Source organism: Sceloporus occidentalis, unplaced genomic scaffold (genome assembly GCF_023333645.1).
Source record: "Sceloporus occidentalis isolate IW3139 unplaced genomic scaffold, rSceOcc1.0.p SCAF_8, whole genome shotgun sequence".
Classification (NCBI taxonomy): domain Eukaryota; kingdom Metazoa; phylum Chordata; class Lepidosauria; order Squamata; family Phrynosomatidae; genus Sceloporus; species Sceloporus occidentalis.
This window is the reverse complement of record NW_028316988.1, coordinates 15,777,812-15,799,684: the sequence shown is the minus strand read 5'-3', so window position 1 is coordinate 15,799,684 and position 21,873 is coordinate 15,777,812. Positions and strand designations below refer to the sequence as shown.

At 45.0% G+C, this 21,873-nt stretch overlaps 1 protein-coding gene across 8 annotated transcripts in view; it reads left to right on the top strand.

Annotated features, from left to right (window-relative positions):
• LOC149308021 (voltage-dependent N-type calcium channel subunit alpha-1B-like) overlaps nucleotides 1–21,873 on the top strand; it is a 170,986-nt gene that overhangs the window by 28,300 nt on the left and 120,813 nt on the right. The window lies entirely within an intron of this gene.

The window sequence follows — 21,873 nt, the reverse complement described above, 5'->3', positions numbered from 1 at the left end:
AGTCATATTCCAAAGCTCAAACCACTACACCATGCTGGCTCTCAAAAATGGAGTATAGCTTAAAAATGAAGTAGAGGGTCTCAAAATAAATGTAAACCTCACCAGAGAGACCTCTCTTCTAAATGTCCTGCCTTGGTCGCTGCCTATCCATCCTTCTCTCTCTCTCTCTCTCTCTCACACACACACTATCTATCTATCTATCTATCTATCTATCTATCTATCTATCTATATCAAAGGAAAAGCTTGACTGCATGAAAGCTGAACATTAATGTGGGGAGGATGTTTGATCTCTACAAAGCAAGCTCTTTGCCCAGGATCAAACCAACCTGGCCATTTCTCTGGACTGAGTGCCGATGCTTTGTTCAGAGGGGTCCTTTTCCCAGCCTCGCCTTTGATGTTTCGTTTGTCTTGCCCTTTCCAAAGTGCTTTGGCTTGATTCTCGGTGTCTTGTTCTCCTTCCAAGGAGAATTCCAAGGGAAAGGTTTGCAGCGGGCAGCTTTGTGGTTTCCACCTAATGAAACCCGAGCAAGTCAATGAAAATGTCAGGACGTGTGCTAAGATTTGTTCCTGGACCGTGCCGCTCGAGACTGCAGCCAGGAACAGACTTACCTGGGGCAACGATGCTTAATAGATTTCCTGGGCAAGATTAATCAATTAAAATAATAACAATAAATAACATCCTACATGCATTTAGGCTAGGGTTGCCATCCCGGAGGACCTCAAAACCGGGAAAAATGTAGGACAAGGTTTAAAAATGTAGGACATTTTTTAAAAATTATTTCCTGGCCAGGAAATTCACAAAAAAAAAAAGGTCCTACATTTTTAAACCTTCCCCAAGGCCTCGCTGGGCCTGGGAGACAGCCTCTCCCAAGCCCCGCTGGGGCCTGGGAGACTCTGTAGGCAAGAGGTGCACCATGTTAAGAACTGCATTAAGCACACTTAGGCTGCTGCCACACTGCTTTCACTCTCATCACTCCATCCTATGGAATCCTGGGATTTGTAGTTTGTTGTGGTGCCAGGGCTGGGCTTTGAAATCTCAGGCATAAGAGAGGCAAAAGGCTTGGGCTGCATCTACACTGGAGAAATAATCTGGTTTGAGACCACTTTAACTGCCTCGGCTGAATGCTATGGAATTCTGGGAATGGTGCTCTGTTCCAGCTCCACAGCAGAATGGCAGTTAAACCCCTGGAAAGCTATCTGACCAAGGTGACCAATGCCCTCACCCCAAAATGTAGGGCACCCAAGCAAAAAAATGTAGGACATGGCCAAAAATAAAAGCTAAAAACACCCATGTAATTATAAATCCATGCTTCTTAGCCATAATCCAAATGGAGGACATTTTGAAATGTGACAGAAGAGGGCATGTCCTGGAAAATGAGGAGGATGCCTGGTCACCTTGTCTCTGGTCCAAAATACACTGCTGAAATAAAACAATGCTGGACTGAAATGCCCAGAGTTCCTCACCAAAGCTGCATCCACACTGAGGAAATAATCCAGTTTGAGAGTGATTTAACTGTCCTGGGTTAGTGCTGGGGAATGCTGGGAATTGTAGTACATTGTGGCCCCAGAGCTATCTCTGACAGGGAGTCCCATAACCCTCCAAACGTAGTTGAACTGCAGTGCCCAGAATTCCTCCCCAGGTGCATCCACACTGAGGAAATGGTCCAGTTTGAGACAGCTCAGTGCTGGGGAATCCTGGGAATTGTAGTCTATTGTGGCCTCAGAGCCATCACTGACAGAGAAGTCTCAATGTCTCCCAAACACTCGCATTCCCAGGATTCCCTAGCACTGAGTTAAAGCAGTCTCAAAGTGGGTTATTATTCCTGCAGTGTGTGTGTGAGATATAAAAGCTAGGGACTGGATTCATTTGGAGGATCTCTGTGTCCAAAACACACTGCTTGGACTGCCAGGGCTCAGTGCTATGGAATCCTGGGAATTGTAGTCGATTGTGGCACCAGAGCTCTCTGACAGAGAAGGCCAAATGCCTCACAGACACCAGAATTCCAGAGCATTGAGCTTTGGCAGTTAAAGGGGTCTCAAAGTGCACGGGGGGGGGGGGGGGGGAGAAAAGCCAAGGAGTGTGAATGAGCTCTGAGAGGAGGAGGAGGAGGAGGGAGGGAGCCAAGGGAAGTGCCAGGACCATGCGGAGGAGCCCCTGCTTTTCCTCATCATCGCAGCTTCCTCTCTTCCACCGCTCTGCCCCCAGGCAACGCTTCCTTTTGTCAAAACAGCTCTGGTGCCACAAGAAACTACAATTCCCAGAATCCTATAGCACTGAGCCATGGATGTTTAAGGGGGGGTCAAACTATTTCTGTAGCCTTTTGCTACCCCAAAGCCCTTCCTATTTACAAGCAAGGCAAAAGCTCTTCCTGTACCAAGCCATTGAAAACCAACCCAAGTGGAGGACTGATTGCTTCTTTCCCATTGGTCAGCTTTGGGAGAAATTTGCATATTACAAGTAAAGGTGTTTAGGGCCTCAAAAACGATCCTGTGATAAAGAATTACAAGAATACTGACGCCGTATACATTTAAAAGATGAAGCAATTAAACTCCCAGACAACATGAATGATTTATGGCCTTTTTTTCTTTTCTCACTGTAACCTGGAAAGTAATGCCTCTTGCAAGGTTTATATACCAAGTGGGCTGGCCAATAGCTCTGAGTGGCAGATGTTTTGAAGAGCTGCTCTCTAGGCTACGCCAGTGCGCCAGGTGGGGAGAGTGGCGCACAGCCGCGCACAGGACGGCGGGGAGGAGGCAGGGGAAGCTCGAACCGGGGGCTAGGGGCCAAACCGGACCGGGACCGGGAGGGCCCCCCCAAAAGCGGGTTTGTCACGGGGGCCACCGGGTTATGGCATCCCTAATTTAGGCTGGAGTAGAGAGTAGTTTCCATTGAGCATAGTGCATAAGGATACAAACCCAAATCCAAAATGTTATTGTGATTTGTTACTTAGTCAACATGGATAGGTTTTCTAAGAATATAAAAAAGCCTTGCTGAATAAGTCAAATATCTGAGAGCATGAAAGAGAGTAGGAAATGTAAACCCTCAGGGATGAAACTGGGATAAATCTCCACTTTCCCCCTCTGGGTTAAAGACCCGAGGTGATGAAAAGGCCCAGGTTTGGTCCCAATTGCCCCTTTTGTCATTTGGACATCTTGCTGTGAAAAGATGTCCAAATGACATCTTTTCACATCTGCCTTGAGTCCCTATATTGGGAGAAAGGCGTGATATAAGAAAATAACAGCAACTAGATAAGGCTGTTTTATTCAGCCCATGTAGACATGCCCCTAGTCCAACGCTCAAAACCACTACATCACACCAGCTCCCTAAAGGTAGTAATGTTTTAGTTGTTCTCTGCCTTCAAGTTAACACTGACTTGTTGTTGTGCCTTAAAGTTGTTTCTAAGTTCTGGAGACCCTTAAGGTGACCCTGTTATGGGGTTTTCCTGGAAAGATTTGTGAGAAGATGTGACTTGCCCAAGATCATCCAGTGAGTTTTAGCTGAGCTGGGAATCGAACCCTGGTCTCCAGAGTTGCAGTCCAATGCCCAAAGTACTCTGCCCACCTGAGTTACACCAACCCTGTCCTAGGGTTTTCTTGGGAAGAGTAATTCAGACATGGTTTGCCATTGCCTTCCTCTAAGGCCGAGAGAGCATGACTTGCCTAAGGTCACCCAGGTGGTTTTCATGGCTGAGCAGGGATTTGAACCCTTCAGTCCCGGTCCAACATTTAACCATATGCTTTGGCTGTTTCTCTGTACAGTTGTGTGTGCATTTTTAAATGTATTCTGAGACATTTTTAAAGCTGAGAACTGCCTCAGAACATTTGGGAAGTGTGAAAGCTGACAGATAACCAAGTCCTAACCTGAACACTCATAACCAAGTCAGTTTATATCGCAATTTGCAAAGACTGAGTTCTTTAACCATAAACTCCTTGTTACCCATACTTTCATTCTCTGTCTCCCATCAGCTTGGATGGGAAGTTTATTTGTTGCATTGTTTGCAATGGCAATCTGTTGAAATGCACGATTCTTTCGCTTTTGATAGAGAGGCTTGGCTTTATCCAAACATTCCTCTTGCTTGGATTGATCTTCCAGTGCTACCATCATTGCTCCGTATGATCTGTACATGAGGGACTGCCTACTTCCGTGAATAACCGGTGGCCTTTCTAGGAGAGTTGCTACGGCTTTGAGGTGCTTTTGATCTCTGGCAGGACCTGAGGCATTCTGCAGGAGCACCGTCCCTGGTTCCTTCTCTTCTTTATTCTAAAATTTATGGCACGGATATTTTTAGAACAGGGATGACAAATATAGTTAATGCATTTGGGCGCTGACGTCAAAGCTGGAGCCGGTGAGTAGGTGGAATAGCAAATGTTTGATCTAATCATCTTGATGAGGATACTTTCCCTCCTTTCATTCCTTCCTTCCTCCATTTTTTAAGACTAGGAATAAAAGTTCCAGAGCTTCTCTGGTATTCTGGACTTTTCTAGGCATAGATGTGATCCAGTCTGAGGCTGGGTTCTTCCTCAGTCAAATCTTGTTTTATGCTCTTAGTACCATCGGTGGCTTTGGGTAGACCTTATTCTTCCAACCTAGTATTACTTCTAAGCCCAAATTTTAGCCTTGCCAGGATTTTCCCAATATAAGTCGATATTGTAACTATGTGCTTAGGTAGCAGTAGTGAGCATTATGCGTCCTTGAGTTGCTAGATTTCTGGGTATGGTCCTCAATCTCTGGTTTTCATGGATCACCTCTGGGCAACAGGTGTGGTGATGCGTTTCAGTTCTCCCAAGGTTTTTTTTGGGTCAGTTCTAGGTAAGAGATAAAACTGAATGCAAACTTTAGGTAGCAAGCCTTCCACCTGTGCAGTTTACTAATCCTTGCAAAGGTGCATAAATATAAGTCAAATGTTGTAAATTGCAAACACTCTTTAATTTCCAACCAGGAAAATATGTTCTCTCAATGTGCATGTATGTTTGAATAACAAGCTGTGAGCTACTGTGTTTAGCCTTTTGACATCACCAGGGGCCACTCCTAGGTCTCCGGTTTGGGCCCGGAAATCTTTGGCTCTGGAGTGATTCCTGGCAACCCTAACTGTGTGAATGTGCACCCAGCAGCTGGCTTTGGGAAGGTGTTGGCAGCCATGATCGCTGCAAGCGGAAGGAAGGAGAGAAGCAGAAAGACAGTAATGGAATAGCAGTGAGATTGAGAGCCCATTGACGGGTTTTCCCCATCAATGAAAAGGTGCACTGTAGTGACAAATGGAATAAAAGGCAACAGCAGAATGGACACGTGATCATGTGATAAGTACTGGCCAAAGACACATTCATCTTGTTAAAATCCCATTTTTTAGCCTTGTGTAGCCTCACAAATGGCTGTCATGGTTAGGGGAAGCCATTCGTAATTAAACCTTTTTATTCCTCCTACAGAGAAGCTGCTATCGCATGCCAATAGGAACTTTGCTCCCTGCGATGGGAAGGAGAGGTTCTTTGGTCATGAGGAGAAGAAAGGAGAGGAGGTTAACAGCACATTTGTCACCTGCCATAGTTTCCATTCTGCTTACCATATATACTCATCTATAAGTCAACCTCATGTATAAGTCAAGGGCAAGTTTCAAGGCCAAATTTATGGATTTTGATATAAGCCATGTATCAGTAGAGGGTAAAACTTAGGAACATGTGACAAGGGATTTAAAGGATGAAGGAAAGAAATATGGTGCTAAAGCACACTGCTATTTTCCAACCCTGACATTCAAAGAGGGCAGAAGCAGCACTATGGAATAGAAAATAGAGGTGATAGGTGCGTCTTTTAGAGTCTCCTGGGATGGACTAAGCTCTTGCTTTTCACCACTCTGCTCAGAGAAGAAGATGGTTCCTATTTTGATCAAAGTTAAGGTACAGTACCTACATTGACCTGCAGATAAGTCGACCCAGTTTTTTGGGTCAGGTTTTTTTGCTGAAAATGTCTAGACTTATACATGAGTATATACAGTAAGTTGCCATCCCAGCAGTGTCAACTTGCATTTTGAAACACACATGCCACAGAATGAAAAAAAGGCACATTTAGCTTCATGTGCAGCATGGTGCTCAGTGGAAGGAAAAGTGTGAATTCGGCTACTGTGAATTGGAGGATCTGTTAAAGTGGGACGGTGGCAGGGTTGCTATGCAGCCCCCGATTTAATGATGGGCTTCAGCAAGGGTCCACTGAGACCAAAACCATGAGGCAGAGGTGGGTTGCAAACAAGATCTGGATCATATTTATTCCTGCATAGCATCTGCGTGCCGCTCTCCCTACTGTACGCTCTCAGGAGCAACGCGGCAAAGCGGAGATGAACTGTACTCACAAACCCGTCCTTGTTTGCTACAGAAAGGCTTCATCTATTATTGAAGGACCTACATCTCTCAAACCAACTCAGAAGGCGATGGCTGCGGCAGCGTGTGGCTCCCTTCCTCTCTGAGCCACACCCTGAAGCATCCTCTCTTCCTCTCTCTTACGCTGTTCATTCTCATCTGGCTCTTTGTATCTCCCACAACACATCTCCTGGCTGCCTTTTCTGCTGCTGCTGCTGCCTCAGAGCAAGCGCCCTTTCCTTTCGCAGCCCTCCGAGTGTGAGGTTTTTTTGACAGCGAAGCCTTCTATTCAAAGCCATGAGAGATGACTTTGCATCGCTGCCATATAAAGGATGGTGCGCTTCGGGGTTTTGTGCGGTGGTTGGAAGAATGGAGTGGGCGGGAGCTTACACAAGGAGGAATGGCTGGGTTGTTTCTTTTTAATAAAGCAACAACTTGCTCTTATGTGTCATGATGAATCTCCAACGTGAATGCTGTATGGAGTGGCTTCTCCTTCTGAAGCACTAAACATAAACCTTGACTGACGAAAGGGATTATTTCCCATGCAGTTGGTCTTCCCACCTCCTGCATGGCAAGCCTTATGCTGCCAATCCTATCTCCCAAGGATAATCCTTTTTTCTCCATAGCCTTATGTTGCTTCATTGGGCATCTGAAGTTCCTTGATTTTTTCCCTCTGGATGCACATAGATGGGAATGGAGGGTCAGTATTTAAATCCATCTGACTACATCCAGAAAGAAAAAAGACATGGAAAGACTCTAATGGGAAGCAATGAATCAACCAAGAAACCCAATGTCTTCCAAAGGTTTTATGCAACATGCACAGTCCCTGGTTATTGGCCATGTTCTCTGTCATTTATGAAAGTCTGCCCCAATGAATGAATGAATGAATGAATGTATATGTATGTGTGTGTGTGTGTGTGTGTGTGTGTGTGTATATAAAATCAAACTTGGATATATAATACTCATCTGTATGGTATAAGGCACCTTTTTATGTTCACCTGCGTATGATGCCCTAGATTGGCTTCCAGAGTGAGCATACAGCCGGAAAGCAACCAACACATCAATAAACAGGGAACCTGAAATCAATGCAAAAGCATCAAGAAAATTAGCAACAGCATCAAAAACAGTCGTTGGAATCTAATTGTTTCTTTGATAACTAGGCAAATATTGATGGGGGCTGCATTTATATCAGAGCCAGTGTGTTGTGGTAATCTGGTGTTAGTGTTGGAATATGACTTAGGAGACTTTGGGTCCCTCCATATTTGCTGGGGTTTGGGGTGAAGGACCCCATGAATGTGGAGAAACAGCAAATAAAAAACCCCGCAGTTCTTTTGACTTGAGATAACACCTCTCTAGGACTCTCCAGGTCTTCCAGTGCAACTCTATGGTCAACATCTGCCAGAGGTTGACCACAGAATCATGCTGGAGGACCTACAAATGCCTAGAGAAGTGTTTTCTCAACAAACGTTTAGGTCCTCCAGCACAACTCTATGGTCAACTTCTGGCAGAGTTGCGCTGGAGGACCTAGAGATTCCTAGAGGACATATCCATCAAAACTGCAAATAACCAAATCCACACAAGTCAAAGTGACCAATGTGGAGGGCCAGCTGTACTCTGGGGGCTTTGGAATTGCAACACAATCCTTTTAAAATGTAACTTTCCGACCTTTCCAACTTTCCAGCCTTTGCTTATTAGAACGCGGTTTCAATTGAATTATCAGATCTCTCTTGCAGCTAATGTGCGGCTGAAGCAGCTGGAGCTGGTTCCCTCCCCTAATTCTGATCTTTTATTACAGTAATTATTGTCAAATCATTCCCAAGGCCTTGCTGCCGATTTGACCTGAATCAATTAATTTCTTTTCCCCCAGGTGGAAGGGAACAGTGTGCTTTTCTGTCTTGGGTACATATTTCTTAAAGGCTATGGATCTTTTCCTCTGATGTGATTAAGAGAAAGGAAGGGAAAGGAAAGGAAAGGGACTCTTTTCTTTACAGATGACTAATTTAAAGCCAAACGTCTCCCAGGGCACGTTTGGACATGCATGAAGGAGGTGCCAGATTACATTGTGGTTTCAGTGTATCAGGGCTAAGATGCCCCATAGAACCATAAACTAACAAGAGTTGGAAAGTACCTCATAGCCATTGTCCATCCATTCAGTGCAGAAATTCCAGGTAGAATATCTCCAGCAGGTTGCTGTCTAGTTTCTTTTTGAAGATGTCCAGAGAAGACCTCTCTGGGCAATTGGTTCCACTGCCAAGCCGCTCTTACTGTCAAGATGTTCCTTCTAATGTTCAATCAAAACCTGCCCTCCTGTAACTTCAAACCATTCGACCTAATACTACCTCCTAGGGCAACAGCGAACAAACCTGTCCCTTCTTTTCCATGACAGCCCTTTAAATATTTGAAGATGACAATCATGGTCATGTCATGTCATGTCATGTCCCTTCTAGGGACGGATCTACATTGTACAAATTGTACAAATAATGCAGTTTCACACCACTTCAATTGCCCTGGTTCCATCCTACAGGATCCTGAGATTTGTAGTTTGGTGACACACCAGGACTCTTTGATAGAGAAGGCTAAAGACCTTGCAAAACTACCAATCCCAGGATTCCAACTTGAGAGTTTTCAGCTGCTTTGGGATATTTGCAGGCCAGGGCTATGAAACGGGGGTTTATTTGGCCTACACCTGCCATCAGTACAAGCAGGCGTAGTCAATGGTGAGGATCTAGTAGAGTTTGCAGAAAAGAAAACACCTCTGGAGGACAACACCAACTGTGGCTGAAATAAGAAGGTGATTGCATGGGTGAATGTGGTGCTTGGGTTGTTGCGTGAGTCAGCCATGATGGATCGGCTGAAGAAACAACTTCCATCTGTCTCTCTCCAGCTTCTTCGGTGCCTTTGCTTAATCTCCAGGGTCTGATGGATGAACCTGGTGGATCTTCCCCCACTGTTTCTGGAGATAGAGAGAGGGAGAGACTCTGTGCCTTCCTCAAATGAAGGAGAGCTCCTATGCTCTGACATGGAGAAATGAGCCAGAGGGGCACCGGAGAGGGAGGAGAGAGTTGCGGGTGTTTGTTTTCGGATTGCAAGACAAAGTGCCAGGCCTGCTCTCAGTGTGTCTGCCTGGCTGTGAAATATGGGTACGAAGCTGGAGCTGCTCATTAAAGCCCATCAATAACCCAAGGCAGGGATGACAGCCGAAGGATCTCACTGTCGTGTCGCAAGATTAATAAGAATGAGGAATGACTGGGAGAAGGAGGAAGAGGAAGAGAAGACAAGAAAAGAAGAGGATTGGGGGCAGCTATGTGTTCCTCTCTCTGCCCAGGCAATTTGTTGTTGTTGTGTGCCTTCAAGTCATTTCTGACTTATGGTGACCCTAAGACAAACCTATCATGGGGTTTTCTTTGACAAGGTTTGTTCACAGGAGGTGAACAGCCTGAGGCTGAGAGAGTGTAACTTGCCCACGGTCACCCAGTAGGTTTCATGGCCGAGCTGGGAATCAAACCCTGGTCTCCAAAGTCATCATCCAATGCTCAAGTACTCCATCTTTAACCAGTACTCCATCTTTAACCAAAAAATGGTTGCCTATTTCTCTGTTTTGATCTGTTACCTCGTGGTTGACAGCCTGTCTCTAATTTCTCTGGGCATCAATGCCATAATTTAACCAGGTGCCAAGTGGAGATATACTTCTTTGGGTATGTCCTGAATCTCCCACCAATTCAGCCATAGGGATTCTGCCAGGGGCTATTTTCTATGGTACCAGATGGGTGACATGAGAAAGCTGCTCATGTCTGGAGCTCTTTTTCTTTTGTGGGGGAGATGTTCTTGTGCTTGGGGCGTGCGCGAAGAGGTCTGACCCACCATTGTAATTATTGAGAGGGCTGCAGGTGGCAAATTGTTGTGTGTGGACACGTTCTTTGGAGAATGGAAGGCTTGAGGGCCAGAGGACAAGCGCTCAGAAGAGCACACAGCCAGCTTCTTGGAGGTGGAAGGTGGCAATTAAGCCACCCATTCTGAAAATGAACATAATTAGTACAATTAACTGCCTCCGATCGTAATTAATTGCTTTGAATAATAGTCTCGGGGGATGCGGAAGGATTTGTTAAACAACCAGTGCCCACATCTGTAAGTCAGCAATTCCTTATCCTGGTGGGTGCAGACTGTGCCATCGTCACTGGTCTGAGATGAACAGTTTATCAATGTGCTGCTCGCTATCCTTGCTTTGGGGACTCTTCCGACACCTGTATGGGTAGAAAGACCTCACCTGCTTCAAGATTTGGTTTACAAAAACAAAACACAGAAAGTGTTGCAAAGAAAAATGCCAGTGTGTGTGCACATGTGTATGCACATAAAGGTTGAGTTGCCCTTATCTGAAATGCTTAGGACCAGAAGTGTTTTGCATTTCAGATTTTGGAATATTTCCATATACGTAACAAAATGCCTTGAAGACGGGACCTTAGTCAAAACATGAAATTCATTTATGGTTCATATATACCTTATACATATAGCCTGGAGGTAATTTTGTACATAATTTTATGCATGAAGCACAGTGTGTGTACATTGAACCGTTGGAAAGCAAAAGTGTCACTCTCTCAGCCGCCCATGTGGACAGGTTTGGGTTTTGGAGTAATTCAGATTTTGGAATTCCAGATAAGGGATACTCAACCTGTATATATGTATATATGTGTGTGTGTGTGCATGCATGCTCAACCTATATATGTGTGCAAATTGTTGACTACAAACTAATAGGGGAATGCTAAGCACCTTTACTTAGTAGCAAGTCCCATGGAGTTCATTGAGGTTTACTCCCTCGTGTTTAGGATTTGCAGCCTTAGTTACAGAGAGGAGAGCATAAAGTTTGATGAAAGGGAAGATAATTACCTTGTCTAATATAATTACACTCAGGTCAGCGCTCCTTTTGTGTTAATCCAATAAAAGCCCAGATCTCAAATGCGCTGGCTTGTTATCCGTTGCTGGGTACCATCGAAACCCCTTTCTGGAGAGAGATCAGTCAGAGGAAATGACACACAGCACTCTATAGCAGATGTGGGCATGTGTGTTTAAAGACACCATAGTAAGAAATCAATTAAACCAATGGGCCTGCCATTGATAAGGCTGTGCAAACAGCAAGGCACAACTGAAGGGGACCCGGTTGCTTGGATGAATTGGGTATCCAGGTTCCTCTTCCTTCAAAGCTGCAACAGTTGAGATTGTGAGGTCAGGAGAGATTTCAGGGCTGAAGCCAAAGATCTGGAGATAGTTCCTGATGGCTGTCACAAGGGGCAACCTCTGGTGATGTCATGGACCTTGGTGCATCAAGCATTGACCACACTTGCACAGAGTACTGTATATACTCATATATAAGTCAATCAGTATAAAATCTGAGTCAACTTATCCACAGATCAATATAAATATTGTACTTTAACTCTTATTTTAAAAAGAGTCTACCCTGTGCTCCCTAAACCAGCCTGCAGCCCCGAGTTGCAGTGGAAGATGTCATTTTCCTGCCAACGTCAAAGTGAGATTGAGCTGCCAGTCAATTTAGCTTCTGTGTATGAAAAATGCTGGGAGGTGAGGGAGGCACAGTCTCATCCGCCTCGGGCAACAAAATGTCTTGGGGCTTGCCTTGTTTTGAAGAAGCCACAGGCAACTTGTTAATTGCTCACCTTGTGGCTTCTGTTTGGTTTTGCATTGCGTGTTGTGTGCACCCTCAACCCGATCACTTCAGAACAACCCCCATCCCCAGTTTCTCAGGTGCGGTGCCAGATTTGCTCCTAAAAGTGTGAATTCCAGCAGTATCATTCCTTGGTTGCAATCTAAGTAGTTGTTGCCATCTCTGGGTTAACTCATTCCACATTTTTGAGTGCTGTTTGTTGTGAGTGGGTCGGCACTAGGGCTGTATCTACACTGTAGAAATAATACCGTTTGGCACCACTTTTAACTGCCAGGGTGCCATCTTACAGAACCCTGGGATTTGTAGTCTGATGAGGCACTGGCACTCTTTGGCAGAGAAGGCTAAAGGGCTTGCAAAACCACAAATCCCAGGATCCCGTTGGCTGGAGCTACAGCACTTAAAAGTGGGGTCACAATGCATTACTTCTTCAGTGTGCATGCACCCAGAAAAGCCATTGGAATATATATGCCATGAGGACTACAGCAACCAATACTGTAATCTCCTGCTACATTTGCCCCATCGGGAGGATCTTAAAGACAAGGACCTTTGCATTTGTTATGCTTTCCCTCTGTTGCTTTCTCCAGCCTTAGATATGACTTGGCAATGTTGTTACTCGAATCATAATGGCAGTAATGCTCTCAGCATCAAGGCTACCTTAGTTGCTCAGGAAGGCTTTTCGGAGCAAGCAGCAGCCACTCCCTGCAAACGTTTCTGCGTGAGGTTATTCAGTACTTTTGAAACTGACTGGTCTCACCATCGTCCCCCCCCCCGTTCTCTTGCGTTTGGTGTGGGTGGCTGAAGCTGTTAAAGGGAAACAGAGTCTCCAGATGGCCAATAAAATGAGAAAGCAAGGAAGAGGTCAGGGGGGTTCAGTTCACAGCTCTCTTTTTGCAACTCCTGCGAGAGGCATTTAAATTTGACTGCATCATCCTTGCCAAAGAAAAGAGAAAGAGAGAGAGAAAGAGAAAGAGGCCAGGTGGGGGTTGAAGATACGCAGTATGAGGGCTATCTCCTTTTTGCAAAGAACTGAGCAATATAAGGCATAGAGTAACCCAACAGGGTAGGAGTTTTGTTCCACCTTTGTTTTCTAACAAAACAGTGGAGCAAATTGAATGTTATAGAAGTTTTTGAGTGAGTATACGGGCTGCATTCCAGTGGCGGCTGAGTCCAAAAAGGTATCACAGGGAAAACCAAAACCTCCAGCAGTGATTGCTTTGGACTTCAACTCCCAGAAGCCACTGACGCTTTGGCCAACAGTCAGGAATTCTGCAAGCCAAAGTCCAAAACACCTGGAAAACCCAAGTTTGGGAACCACATTTTTCTGAATTCAAAAGAAATATGGGTCTATAGTTTTTAACATCAGTCTTGACCACTGTTTTAAGCGGTCAAGAATCAAACCTTTGAAGAGGCATTTCAACTTGTTAGAAAGGGAAAACATGCTGGAATTGGGAAACCACTCAGATAATGGCATATTTCGGAAGGGAGTGTTTGTACTATTGTACATCTCTTTGGCATTCCCTGTTTCTCAAAACCACATTCTTTTTGCAAGAGAGCTCTGGTTTAGCCTCAGACTATGTTCCAGAGTTTCTCTATTGTGATGAAAGATCTAGTTGTGAGGAAGCGCTCAAAGGATTCCTGGAAGATGCCATGCCATGTTCCTTGGGCAGTGAGGCATGGGGAAAAGTCATGTTGGATGAAGCCTTCTACCCTGAGCAACAAGTGGGAGCAAGATGGCGAATGCTTGTGAGGTGTAGATGAGGCGTGAGAGGCAGGGAGTGGGACTGGGTGTGTAGATAGGTATGTGTGTGTGTTTTGTATATGAATGTTGAACTATGACTTTGGAGATCAGGGATCAATTTCCTGCTTGGTCATGGGAACCTATTGGGTGATCTTGGGTGAGTCGCACACTCTCAGCCCCAGAAAACCCAGCAATATGTTCCCCTTAGGGTTGCCATAAGTTGGAAATTACTTGAAGGCACACAACAACCATAAAAACTATCCATATCTATCTATCTTTCTGAGAACTTTTCGAGTGTGGTGTAGTGTTTTGAGCACAGGATTTGGATTCTGGAGATCTTTAATATGCTCATTGACCACAATAAAGCTATTGATTGATGGACTTTGGAGGTTGGGGTTTGGTTCCTGACTGAGCCATGGAAACCCATTAGGTGAACCTGGGCGTGTCACACACTCTCAGCCACAGAAAAACCCATGATAGGGTTGCCTTACGGTTGCCATAAGTTGGAAAGGACTTGAAGGTACACTACAACAATATATGTATGTGTGTGTTGCCATTACAAAACATATATCAGAAATAAAAATGAAAGGGGGAGATTTTTTTCCCCACAAGTATTTTTGCACAAGTATTCTTACTACATCCCCAAAGCTGGGTAGGAACGTTCATAAACCAATACCCTACAAAATGCCACATGCACACTCTCCTCGTCAGGATGCCACCTGCACAAAAGGCGGTACCCCTGGAATTCCCTTCCTCTCAAAGAGTTGGAGCACCATCAAACTGTATTTTGAGGTTTTGGCAAGAGGAGCCATCTTGAGAACATGAGAATCCCTGCCTCCACCTCCTGACTCCGAAAGCAGAACAATCAATTCTCTCCATCTTTATGCAGAGTGTCTTTACGCTTTTGATGTGGGAAGCAATGTCGGAGGAAAGAGTTTGGTTTTTTCCTTCTCTGGGCAAAGCTGGTAATGTCAGCGGCAGGGAGAATTGTGGCTATGCCATTCGGAGTGCTTATCTTGTAAGAGTGGAAAACTAGATGCTGGATTCCTTTTGCACAGACGCGGCCCTGCTTGCTTGTGCCTTCCCTTGCTTCAGTGATTCTGCCAGTCATCATAGCTTTTGCTGCAGAACAAATACCAACCTCTGAGAACAGCTTCAGCTGTTGGCTAATTGAATCTACAAAACAGGCAGATCACACATGGGCATCCGTTGGGAAGAGAAAATCATTTGCGCATCCTCTTTTGCCTTCTTGGGTCCTCTGACACACCAGTTTCCAAGGGCTTTATAGTGGAATAGATACAATTTGTTCATGCACTAGTTAGTGAAACATCACCATGCAGATAAATAATGCTTGGTTTAAACTCTGGACTTCTGAAAGGCTATACAGTGGGCCCTTGGTATCTACTGTGTCACTGAATGGGTTTCCATGGCTGAGCAGGAACTCAAATGTAGACCAGAGTCCTACTGGAACAACCAACACCATGCTGATTCTCAATGTTCCTCCTGTACTATACAAATGTTAAGTTGTTGTTATTGTGTAGCTTTATGACATTATCGACAAAATTACATGGGCTAATAGGGTCAAACTACATTTTACTCAAACAAAGCTGGGTAATACAAGAGCAAAGAAGAAAGAGAAGGTGCACATTCAATGACAAACACTGCATGAAACAATGCAATGCAAGTGTGCCGTTGAGCACAGAAAATAGGTGCTTTTCAAGATGAAATGAGGAGAAGTCAGTTCCAGCTCAGCTCTAGGTTGAACCCATTCAGGGTGGGTACAAAGCCACTACCTACATAGCTTTCATGCAAATGGGTACATTTCTTGTTATGTCAATTTGCAAGTGACAGCAGCGAGCAAAGAGGATGGGAAATGAGAATGCCAGCTCCTCCTGGAAGCCTTTGTGCTCCAAGGGGAGGTTGACTCTGCTTGACTGAAGCAATTCTGGAAACAAGGCTTTGCCTTCAAACTTTCCAAAGAGACTGACTTTGAAAGTGCTTTTACTGCAGCGCTGTCAGCTAGAGGTAATTTGCCTGTTTAAGTTTTGAAACGATTTGAGAAAGAGAGAAACTTGGTTAATGGAGGCCTTGTCTGCATGAACCAAAAGGTCCATTTTCCCCACAGTTCTGGCACTGTTCTCTTTGGATGTTGCATGTCCCAAATCCTGGTTCTGGTGTGAACAGTCTGGATGATGCCTGGCACAGTTTTTTGTGGGATTTTCGGGCTAGATGATGTTTGGCACATTTGGAACTGGGGTATTGTTGGAAAATTTCAGCATCTTTCTTCCCTCTTTGCAATTTAGGGCAATTGGGATTTTAGATAGCATAGAATTTCCTGCATGTCAAACCCTACTGTCTTCTCTCATGTAAAATTCCTATTTGCTCACTACTAGCACTGAATGAAATGGCAATAAATACCTTTTGTGGAGCCAGTATGGCGGCATAGTGGTTCGACATTGGATTAGGGCTCACAGAAACCCACAGGGCAAGATCTTGGGCAAGTCATACTCTCTCAGCTTCAGAGGATGGCAATGGCAAACCCCTCTGAAGAAAGTTGCTAGAAAAACCCATGATAGCTTTGCCTTAGGTTTGCCATAAGCTGGAAACACTTGATGGACAACCATCTCTAAAGAAACTTTAGAGATGGTTGTCTCGCTGGTGTCTTGAAGGACCATGAAATCAGCCTTAGGATTGCATGAGGCCTTCAGTATTTCGACTCCTGGTGTAGAAAATACTGAGCTTAGATGGACGAGTGATTTGACACTAGGCAGAATCAGCTCCGTTTCCTTCCAACGCGAGAGCCCAATTTGGACCTGCTGTTAGCAGTGACAGGTTTGGCACTCTCTGGCTGCTCTCTTCTGGAAATAAATTCAATTGGATGTGACAATCAGCACACGGGGCGCCTGTCCTCCTTGCGAGAAGGAGACGATCATCCCCTTCTGCCGGAAAGGACAAGTGCACCAGAAGGAATCAGAGAAGAAGAGGATGCACGCAGTTCCAGTGTGATGGCGGCTCACCCGTTTGCATTTACAATAGATGTGGCTTATGCCATCTGCTTCCCTTGCTTTACACCTTCTGACATGTACACCCATATTATACAGGAATTCATCTAAGGGCCCGAACAGACAAGCCAAAATAAAGCTGCTTCGGGTCACTTTGGAGGTATGTTGTTTAAATGATGCATGCATCTTAAGAGGTTGGAAGCTGCACCAAAGTCATGCTCCAGTCCTAAGGAGTGGAGCGCAGCTTTGGCACAGCTTCTGGCCTCTTAAGATGCATGTGTCATTTAAACAGCATACCTCCAAAGTGACATGAGCTTAAAACTGTTGATATATATATATATATATATATATATATATATATATATAGTGCAGGAAACCTGCAGGTTTTTGCAGGGGATAGATGGAATCCATACTCTGTTTTATGTAGTATAATTTTTCTGCAGTACTTTGCGACATTTGAATATGGGAGAATGCAGCAGAGGAATGTTTATTTCCTCCCACAGCGGGGAGAAAAGTACTGGAATTATTTGTCCGCACACGCTAGGATGAAACCGTTGACCATTTACGTCTTCAGTATAGAGCAATGACAATAAGATGCCTGCATGCTGTGCCAAGGGAAGAGAGAGCAGCTTTGCACCTGGTCTGACCTGCCTTTGGATCAGCAGACTTGGCACAAGTCTAGTGTCACGGCTGAAAGCATGATCTATGAGCCACGGAGCTCAGTGCTTCAGATGCTGCCTTGGCTCTTGAGGTGATTTTAGGTCAATCGCTATCTCATGAGCAGAAATTAGAACAGTGGGCCCTCCACATTCTCTGGGGTTACATGAAAGTGGGAAAACTGCAAATACTACTACTATTACTATTACTTTTTTTACCTCTCTAGTAATCTCTAGACCCTCCATCACAACTCTATGGTCAACAGCTGCCACACAATGACCATAAAATCATACTGGATGACCAACAATGATCTAAATAAGTGTTTTGTATAGGAATTCGTAGGTCCTTCAGCACAACGCTATGATGAACATCTGCCAAAAGATGACCATAAAATCACATTGGAGACTTACAACTGCCTGGATATTTGTTTTCTATAGGAATCTCTAGGTCCTCCAGCACGCTATGGTCAACATCCACCAGAAGATGACTGTAGAATCACACTGGAGGACCTACAGATGCCTAGTGTTTTCTCTAGGACTCTCTAGGCCTTTTCCGCTTTCCCTTTTCTGAAACACTGCAGGAACGTTTTAGCTTAAGGTGTACCTTAGCTTAGTTTCGATGTACCTTAGACGAAATCACGATGAGCTCCTAAAATACTAATGATGGACTGTGAAAATAATGATGGACTGCTCCCTTTTCCCAGCCTTCAGACAGCTATAATTGGGAAGAAGATGGCATATTGAAGATCGCCAGGGAGGATGGGAGGGGAGGAAGATTTGTACATGCTAATTGGCTATGGACATCGGCTGCGTCTTCGCAATCTGCACCGAAGCATTAGGAGGAATATCATTGCGTCTTGCCTTTCCTAATTATCGGATGCTTTCCCCTTCCCATTTTCTGTCCAATAATCAGGGCATCAATAGGTACAAAGGATCAAAAAGCCATTTCCTAATTGCCAAAATTAAGGGTGGATGAATCTGTCGATTCACCACGAGGGTTCCCCCTCTTAACTTTCTGTACATTCTGTCCCAGTTTTGCATCAGTTTACGATTTCCCGGCCTAACAACATGAAAATGCACCCATGTTTTCATGCACACTTTTCCTGGCATGCACAGCATAGTGGTTGGAGCCTTGGACTGTGACTCTAGAGACCAGGGTTTCGATTCCCCACTTGGCCATGGAAACCTATTGGGTGACGTTGGGCAAGTCACACTCTCTCATCCTCAGGGAAGGCCATGCCAACTTAGGGGCTATACAGACTGGCACTTTGTGCCGGCCTATGCGCGGGGTGAATCCGCATGCTCCAAGCCCTTATGCCACTGCCTGGGCACCATTTTGGTGTATGCCCTTCTAGACAGCGCATATCATAATGATGCACCTTTGGTGCAGCACCCAAATGGGTGCCACTGTGTGCGGTTGCTGCGGCACTGATCTGGAACCAAAAGGGGCGGCTGCATGCCGTCCATCTGTATAGTCCCACACTTGACTCCTCAAAATAGTAATTTTGTGTGCTCCCCACTCATTAATAATCCTTTTGATGTATGTGAAACATTGATGGATATGCAAGATTTCCTTCCATAGCATTACTCTTTCTCCTTTGCATCCTTAGCGGCTTCTTTTTGTTGTTAGTCCGCCTTCACTCAGGAAAGTGGAAAGAAGCAGGAAAAGAGAAAAAACACATTACAAATGGATTGGCTCAGTCAAGGAAGTCACTGAATTTGGAAAAACAAAGCTGTTGATGTCTGGGACTCATTGCAAAATTCATGCAGTTTGACACCGCTTGAACTGCCATGGCTCAGTGCAATGGAAAGCTGGGATTTATAGTTGGGTGAGTTATTTCGGAGCAATCTGGACCTGAAACAAGCTGCAAATTCTATAGGATGGCACTATGGCTGTTAAAGCGGTGTCAAAGTGCATTAATTCCACAGTGTGGCAGCAGCCTAGGCCTTTAATTTCTAGGGTCGTCATAAGTCAAAGCCGACTCAGTAGCAAAGAACAACAATTGCCGCCCTTGCTTTACACGCTTTCTTGAGTTTCCTCCTCCCCGCAAACCACGTTTCCAATCTCGCTCCTTTGATCTCCGCCATTTTCCTCCCTTAAAGACAACGTTTTCATATTAGCTGTGTTTTCTTCTCCGGAAACTCCGGTGGGAGTGCCTGGGTAAAAGGGGCGCACAGAAATGAAAGGCAGCGCCGATATTATGAATTTTTCAAAGTTAGCAGAAGCCTTTGGGTTAATTACTACTCCTTTCCCATTTGGGGATTGGGCTGACTTACAATCAGTAGTAGAGAGCGTTCTCGTGGCAGCAACTCGCCGTGATGGAGATGTGTGTTGTCATACAGCTGGCCAGGAATAATGACATCTCCCAGAAATGTAGCTTGGGTTTTTTTGTCGTTTCTCTTTGAAAAGGGAAATAGCGATGGGTTATAGCCCTAGTTTGAGATTGGATGGATGCAACTGTTGACATGGGGATGGTATTTTATAGAGATCCTTGAAGGGTGAGATGTAAGACCAGAGTCATAGGAAAGAAAGTCTTTAACCTCCCTGCATTAGGATGGGATGTTTGAATTCTTCCAGACTCTTGTTTTTATTATTCTGTTATTATTATATTTATTTACATCCTGCCCTTCTCCCAAGGCTGGGACTCAGGGTGGCTTACAACGTTAAAAAGCAGCATACAGTTAAAAACATACCAAAATAGTGTGTTAAAATAGAATTAAATTACTACAATTATTATTACAGTGTTTAGTTTATGAGCTGCTTAGCCTTCTCTGTCAGAGAGTTCAGGTGCCACAACAAGCTGCAAATACCAGCATGCCGTAGCATGGAGCCATGACCCTCAAAGTGGTGTCAAACCACATTATTTCTGCAGTGCGGATGCAACCTACTTGCGTCAATGTTAAAAAAAGAGATTGAGTGGACATAGACAGGAATGTTGAAATGGACCCCATGACATTTTAGTGTCTGGCACTGAGTGGTGGTTTAGGCCTGATGACCCATAAGGAAGCTTTCATCATTCTGGGATCCTGCTGCAAACCCATCGCAGCCATCTCTTGGTCTTTGGAAGCCAACTTTGGGACTTTGGGGAGACTTGTCTGCCTTGAGCTGGCAGGGTCCCCGGTGAAGGAGAGCACAAATTCATCTCGGAAGCCCCCAGAGACCAATTGTGTCACTGACGGGAATGTCTGTTGATTAACTTTCGGATGAAGTGTTTGCTTCTGCCAGGCATCCGATGTTTTATAAATGAGCAATTAAATGCAGGGAGGAAAGTGAGCAAGTGAGGATGGGAGCTCAAAATGAGATTTCTCTCTGAGCGTGAGCGTTATTGCTTCAAATTACTAGCAGCCCCTTATGCAGCAGCGGTGGTACCTTCCTTCCTTCCTTCCTTCCTTCCTTCCTTCCTTCCTTCCTTCTTTTCCTCTGTGTCTCCCTCCATCCTTCTTTCTCTTTCTCCCTCCCTTTCTCCTTACTTTCATTCTTTCTTCTCCACCTCCCTCCCTCCCTCCCTCCCTCCCTCCCTTCTTTTTCTTTTTCTTCCTCATTTCCTTCCTTCTTTTCTCTCTCTCTCTTCCTTCCTTCTTTTCCTCTGTGTGTCCCTCCATCCTTCTTTCTCTTTCGCCTCCCTCTCTCCTTACTTTCATTCTTTCTTCCCTCCCTCCCTCCCTCCCTCCCTTCTTTTTCTTTTTCTTCCTCATTTCCTTCCTTTTTCTCTCTCTCTCTCCTTCTTCGTCCCTTAACTTCCTTCCTTCCTTCCTTCCTTCCTTCCTTCCTTCCTTCCTTCTTTTCCTCTGTGTCCCTCCATCCTTCTTTCTCTTTCGCCCTCCCTCTCTCCTTACTTTCATTCTTTCTTCTCCACCTCCCTCCCTCCCTCCCTCCCTCCTTTTTCTTTTTCTTCCTCATTTCCTTCCTTCCTTCCTTCCTTCCTTCCTTCCTTCCTTCCTTCCTTCCTTCCTCCCCTCCCTTCCATATTGAAATAAATAATTGCTCCCAATTGGAGCATACAGTTGGTATCAGCAGGAAATACAGCATCAAGGATAATGCCTGGGGACGGGGTCGCAAGTGGTTGTATCTGAGTCCTGTCTAGTTTCTACTCTGACCTTTCTAGGACTTATCCAAGGTGTTGCAGTTGGGATAGCTCCTTTAAACATCAGGCTGAAATCCAGAACGGATTGACTGCCCTGATGCCATGGGAGAACATAGATGCCACTGCTAGCAGACTGGAAGCTTGTCCCTGTCTCAAAAGTTCCTTGGGTTCCATTCTTGCCAGTGTCAGGGGTCAACAGCGCCTACTATTAATGACACCTGGATGTTCAAACATGGTGAATTTGGCCTCAGATCTCACACATCAGTTCAATCCAGCCTCTGGGAACTTCTCTGAAATAGCATTTAGAGTGGAAAAGGTTCCCTGTTCTTGGTCCAAACTTCATCCCAAGCGTCTTGAGCTCCTTTGGACTGTG